We start from the raw sequence: 6900 nt of genomic DNA on the forward strand, positions 1-6900 counted from the left end.
ATCAATTTTTCGAATTGCCTAGTCTACAACAGAGACAACGACGGACCAACATGCAATAGTGACAGAGGCGGTGCTTTGACGGTACGCCAGAGGCCTTGCAACAAAGACGCTATGACTAGATGATTTGCAACGGAGCAATGGCAGGCAACTGCAACGGAGGTCGGTGATGGTGGCTCTGCGATGGAGGCCGAGAAGGAGAAGAGAGAAGGAGAAGGGAGAGGGACTGCGAAGACAAGAGGAAGAAGAGAGCCGGAGAAAAAAAATTAAGGGGAAGACGGCCAAGAGGGAGAAGAAAACGCCTTACAGAAAAAACATTTTGGGATGAATCATGATTCCATGATTTTAGCACGAGACGATTAACTATGTTTTTCATCTGACACTGGTGGTACACGACTAAAACGGCCTAAATCTCCTAGAGTACTTGTTATGTATTACTCCAAAAGCCTAAATCTCCTAGAGTACTTGTTATGTATTACTCCAAAAGCCTAAATCTCCTAGAGTACTTGTTATGTATTACTCCAAAGGCCTAAATCTCCTAGAGTACTTGTTACTTATTACTCCAAAGGGCATTATTGGAAAGATGGAGGGGCGACGGCTTCTTTGAAATTCATTCCTGATCGCCGTTCTTCTTTCTCCAGTTTTGCCCGTAATGGATTTCTGTTACTTCCTACTTCATTCACGAAATAATGCTGATATTGCAAAAGATCTCGTTTCCTAATCTCAGAACTCCATCGTCTCTGCTGCTCAAAGATATCTTCTTTCCTAATTCTGAACTCTATCACCTTTGCTGCCGAAATATCTTGTCCTTCTTAATCTCGAATCTCCAACGCCTCTTCTGCACAAAGATCTTGTCTTTCCTAATCTCGGTGTTGGAAAACAACAGGTAAGAATGTTAGTTCCCGTGCTTCATCCCCTGTATTTCTTTCCTTCTCGTTCACTGTTTCTCTGTGTTCGACTTTCCATAGTATGACCTCCTTCGCAAAGAGAGTATCAATTATGGCAAAACTGTACCACTGGGGCATTTCGACCTCTCCCATATGCGTTGCCACTACTCACAACACTGAAGAACCTTCCGCTGAAAAAATAAATGCTTTATCATGTTTCTCGTATATTGATGTTTTTTTATTTTTTCTATTTTTCCTTCTAAAGGCCCTCTGTAGATATTCTGCATTCTTCCTTTCTCTTTAATGATACTCTCATAGCACTAAAAACACAAAACAAAAGGAAACCACTTGTTGTAGTCCAATTTGTTTTAGTGAGCAGCAAAGGCAGAGTGAGATTTTCCTTTTCTTCCTGCTCTTTTCTGGGCAAAAAAATTGCCCATTTTTTTAAATTATTGTCACAGAATATCTCAAATCTCAAGCCCTTCCTCTCACAAGTTAATGACATGTAACCCCCAGAATAAGCCACTAAGAAGAGGACATACATTTTGTCATAATTAAGTATGGTCCTCTGGTCTTGGGTAGCTAAAAAATCCAAAATCTCTCTGCCAAAACACATATAGCCTCTAAGCCAAGATGCCCCTAACATCTCTTTATACATGAGTGTACATAATCTTGCCTCCTAGAATACCAATTCAATGTGAAAAAGTCTTATTCGATAGAGCCGCCTCAGGTCAAGTTTAATGGAAAAAAGGATGGTGTTTTCCCTCCCCACTAAGACACACCCTTTTTTGTTATTTTTTTATATTTTCTTTTATTTGTTATTTTTACAAGCCCCTGATGTTTTTTTACACGTTATTTGTTAAATGATGATCTTTTCAGATTTGCACAGTCTTAGAAGGAGAAAGCTTCATCCTGATTGAGAGGGTGTGTTTTGCACATGAGAAGTAAGTGAAACAATGTTTTATGTTTTATGGAAGTTTTATTTTCACTTATCTTACTATTGAAGTGCTATGAGAATGTGGTTTCCATGTGGTGTGGAGGCTTGGGTTGTTATTATTCCTCCACATTGCTTTATTTTATTATTTATTAGTTAGTCCAATTGTCCTGTGAGTCTTATTTTTTGGAAAGCTAAAGTCCTATTTTTTAGATTGCTTTCGTTTGGACCTAAAAGTTAGTGGGACTGAACTGCTATTTTGAAAGCTAAGTCAAAAATGACAAGATGACTAGTTGTGTTATCTTTTAATATAACTCAGATATAGAATTTCATCTTTGGTCTTAATTGTCAAGATGATAGAATCACCCTAAACCTGGAACGATCAGACAACCTATCAAACTTGAATCATATGGAAAAAAGAAAAAAAGATTCTACTTTACAATGCATTTGTTGAATAAGATCTTATATTATTATGCTAGTCAATGAGCTGAGCCAAGCTCCTAATGCCAACTTCTAGCAAAGAACCAATGTTTTGGACAGATAGAGTCATTGAGCTGTCCTACAAAGAGTGGGCTCTCACGTAGCATTTGAGTATTCTTCAGAATTCAGAAATAGGGACCATGTGTCAGGCTGTTTTTGGATGAGTATTGCTCACAGTGCAGTGGGCCTGTCACTTGTCATGGGATGATTGCTAAAGGGCATGGGAATTTTGGGTTGGACAATTGTACTAATGCTTTCATCGGTGCGGAAAACAAAACTAATGCAAACTTTTTTTTTTTTTTTTGCACCTGGTCTTCTACTTATTGTAAGTTGAGACTTTTTAGTTGCATTCTTGGTTGTAGGAGAACATCTGAGCTGTTTTTAGATGTGCTACTTCTGTCCCACCTTGAGAATTTAGAACTTCAGTTGCAGTGCTGGTACCTTGTCTGTTGGATTGTGTGGACCTCTCCAATTGGAACTCCTAAGAGAAATAGAAGTGATATTACATCAATACTGGGATTATGCATAACATAGTAACTGGAAGCTAAATAAGACTTAGATAAACAAGACTTAGATAAGACTCAGTAGTAAAGATAAATAAGAGTTAGATAAACTAAAAGCCTGCCCTGATAGCATTATTTTGACCAACTTCCTTCATCTGAAAATAAAAAGAAAAACAGAGTTGATATTAGAGATTTGGGTCCATAAACAATTTTCCAGTAAAAAAGGATGAGAGCATGAATTAATGGAGACAAATTAAAACCTTATCTGACAACAATTTTTTGACCAGCTTGTTTGATCTGAAAAGCAATCTAGAGTTAAAGAGCAGACCTGAATAACCTCCTCAGCTACACTGGAGGAGCAGACCTGTGTGAGTAAAGCATCGGGTTTGGGCCTAAAATAAGGACAGACTTGCTTGATCTGAAGAGAAAAAAACCTTCCTTGAACCCTAGGAACCCTACTTTTTCTTCACAACCTTTCACGAAATTAGATTGCTAGCAAATCGAATCCATTTCTTCTTCAACCATTTCTTGCCTCAGTCCAACCACTGGCTTTCTTAATTAGTAATGGCTTCTGATGAGAAGAGAAAACAGCAGAGACAACACAGGCATACTCCACATTGTTTTAAGAGCTGACAGTAACAGATTCTTGCTTGCACATAGAATAAAACGATCCAACCTGATGGATTTCCTCCCTCTAATTATATATGCCTACCAACCTTTAATATTTTCTTTACATTTTATTTCCTCAAAAAAATTATTTGACGAATGATGATCTTTTTGTAGTTGGAGACTGTGTGCAAAGCTGTAAGATTATAATTGTAGCGTGATGGATGGAAACGAAATGTTTCCGTGATTTTTTCTCTTGATTTGTGGATCTAAATTAGATATTAAAATAGAATGTAATATATGTTAAATAGCCTCCGTCGGGAGAAGAATGAATCATTGGAAAATTCTTTGAATCTTTGTTATTGCTTTGATTACTCTGTTTAACAAGGTATCAGATCGGGAGAAGTCTTCTGCCGTCGCCATGGACGAAGAAGCTGTCCTATAGCCAAAAACCAGAGCAACAACTCTGTCGCCGAAGGAGGAAAAAAAAAAAAAAATAGACTGTGAACGAAGAAGACGGTGTGCATTTTATATTTTTTTTCCTTCGGTCGTCACATAACACCACCGAATTCCGCTGGAACCCCCCAAACCGCCACCGAATCACCGCTCGGTTTTCCGGCTCATCACCAGCCCGACGAAGAGGAAGAGCTTCCTTTGCCGTCATCGTGAACAAAATCGCCGTCACAAAAGACAGGCGGAAGTTCCGAAAGCTGCCGATGCCGAGCCACCGCTCGGCCTCCCCGCAAACTGTACTGTCACCGACGAAACCAGAAGGACTGCCGTCGCCGAAGACGAAGACAAGAATTTTTTTTTTTCGCTTAACTTAGGTCTGATTTGATTATTCTGCCGACCTGGACCTGAACCGGACTGGACCCGAACCAGACCGGACCCGAAATGGAACAAAATCGAACCAGACCGGACCCGAAATGGAACAAAATCGAACCAGACCAAAACTAGACCGGACCAAACCGGACCATAACAAGGCCCGGACCGAATCGAACTGGACTACTTCCTGGACCGGACCCAAAATTTGAATCAACCCAGAGACAGACAATGGGGAGCAATCGTCCAATCTCTGACAAAGCTAACAATCTGGTATGCACTCATTGCGGGGAAAAAAAGCCATTCGCAACAGTGTTGTTATGAGATTATTGGAAAAAGATTGTTGGGGAAACGCTGCTGCCTACGACGAATGTTGCCCATCCAGGTATTATCGGTAAAACATCAATATTCTAAGAATAGAACTTGGATTATTGATACAGGTGCATCCAATCATATGACAAAGGATTTCAGTCAGTTAAAATCTGTTCTACCTTCTCCTCAATCCGTTATTTCCACCGCCAATGGTAGTACCTCTCCTATTATTGGGGAATGATCAATTATCTTGTTGAATAATCTTACATTAGATACTGTCCTTGTTGTTCCATCTCTTGAATACAATCTATTGTCTGTTAGCCAAATTACTTCAATTCTTGCTTGCACTGTAACTTTCTGGCCCTCTTTTTGTGTCTTTCAGGACATTCTAACCCGGAAGATTCTTGGTTATGGTGTTAGATGGGGCAAACTCTACTATTTGGAGTTAACAGAGAATGGGGGATCGAAAATAAGTCAGGCAAATCAAGCTAGTACTGAGGATAGTACTCAAGCAACTATATGGTTATGGCACCGAAGACTCGGTCATTTTTCCTTTGGATATCTTAAGAAATTGCGACCTCAACTTTTTTCAAGTTTGAATAATTTGGACTTTCATTGTGGCACTTATGAACTGGCTAAAAGCCATTGTATCTCTTATTTACCGAGTTTGAATAAGAGTTTTGAACCTTTTGAGGTTATTCATTCTGATGTTTGGGGTCCTGCAAAGGTTCCCTCTATTTCTCGAGCTCGGTATTTTGTGACATTTATTGATGAATGCACTAGAATGACTTGGTTATCCCTGCTTATAAAAAGGATTGATGTGTGTCTAGCTTTTCAGAAATTTCACCAAATGGTACACACTCAATACCAGAACTAGACTCTTGTTTAGCAATTTGACAATGGTATTGACTTTGTCGATGTTTCTCTTGGTAATTTTTTGAACAATCATGAAATTCGTCATCAGACCTCATGTACCTATATTCCCCAACAAAATGGATTGGCAGAGAGGAAGAATAGACAACTTTGGAAGTAGTGTGTGCCTCTCTTTGGCATGAACATGCCTCAGTTTTATTGGGGCGAAGCTATCAAATCTGTTGCCTACCTTATCAATCGAACACCTTCTCGAGTTTTAGACTTTCAAACTCCTCAACAAAAATTGCATTCCCTAATTTCCATTCCCCATCTTCCGCATCTTGAACCCCGGGTTTTTGGGTGTACTGTATATGTTCATATCACAAAAATCTTGCGAAATAAACTTGATCCATGTGCCAAACGATGTGTTTTTGTTGGCTATTTTGATTTTCAAAAAGGATATCGGTGCTATGATCCACACACCCGAAAGCTCCATGTAACTCTCGATGCTTCTTTCCATGAATTAAAACCTTTTTACTCAGGGGGAGTATCTCGGAATTCTCTTCAGGGGGAGAGTTAAAGTAAAGAGAATAGCGGAGGGGTTGAGTTTATTGAGTTAGAAGCGGTGAATGTATTGTTTAATCAACAAGAGAATAGTGGAGGTGCTGAGTTAGAAGCGGTGAATGAATTTTTTAACCAACCAGGTCGTCATGATGTGCAACAAGACTGTGCTCCCAACCATGAAGCCGAGAGTGAATCATTAATTGCTCTTGAAGAATCCTTAGAGTTGCCTCCGTCTGCACAACCAATTGAAGAATCAACCCAAAATGTTCCTCCTCAGGTAAATACGAATCCTGTGTTTGATGAATCTATTGAATCATGTGTTCCTACAGAAAATATAACTCCTAAATATCCACAAAGATTGAATAGGGGAGTTCCAAATAAACAGTATGAACCTGATCTTGAAGCCATGACCAAATACTCAATTAACAACTATGTGTCCTCCCATAGGTTGACTAAATCGTATGCATTTATTGTTGATTAATTATCCAGGGTTTCTATTCCCTAGTAATGTGCAGGATGCATTAGCTAATCCAAAATGGAAAAAGGCGATGAACGAAGAGATGGAGGCTCTACAAAATAATGCCATGTGGGAACTTGTTTCATAGCCTAAAGGAGTGATGACAATTGGATGTCGATGGGTGTTCACGGTGAAACTCAAACCGGATGGAAGTATTGAAAGATATAAAGCTCGGCTAGTTGCAAAAGGATATACGCAAAGGTATGGGATAGACTATCAAGATACATGTGCACCAGTAGCTAAGATCAATACAATTCGCATTCTTTTATCTATAGCAGCAAATCGAGACTGGCCTCTGCAACAATTTGATGTTAAAAATGCCTTTCTCAATGGAGACTTAGAAGAAGTCTTCTACATGGAGCTACCACTCAGAGTTAAAAGTTGTTCTTTGTGTCAAGGTGAAGTCTGTAAATTGAAGAAGTCATT

General features: G+C 39.3%; 1 long non-coding RNA gene across 1 annotated transcript; it reads left to right on the forward strand.

The window, feature by feature from the left end:
• The first annotated feature begins 649 nt into the window (after positions 1–649).
• On the forward strand, positions 650–3674 carry LOC137956145 (uncharacterized). Its single transcript, XR_011113219.1, has 3 exons — positions 650–883; positions 1764–1828; positions 3585–3674. It is a non-coding gene; the product is annotated as an uncharacterized lncRNA (long non-coding RNA).
• The last annotated feature ends 3226 nt before the right edge of the window (positions 3675–6900 follow it).

The sequence above is a fragment of the Aristolochia californica genome, unplaced genomic scaffold, assembly GCF_029961685.1.
Source record: "Aristolochia californica isolate CCGP_79_NKW_82.1479 unplaced genomic scaffold, dmAriCali1.0.hap1 SCAF_2, whole genome shotgun sequence".
NCBI lineage: Eukaryota > Viridiplantae > Streptophyta > Magnoliopsida > Piperales > Aristolochiaceae > Aristolochia > Aristolochia californica.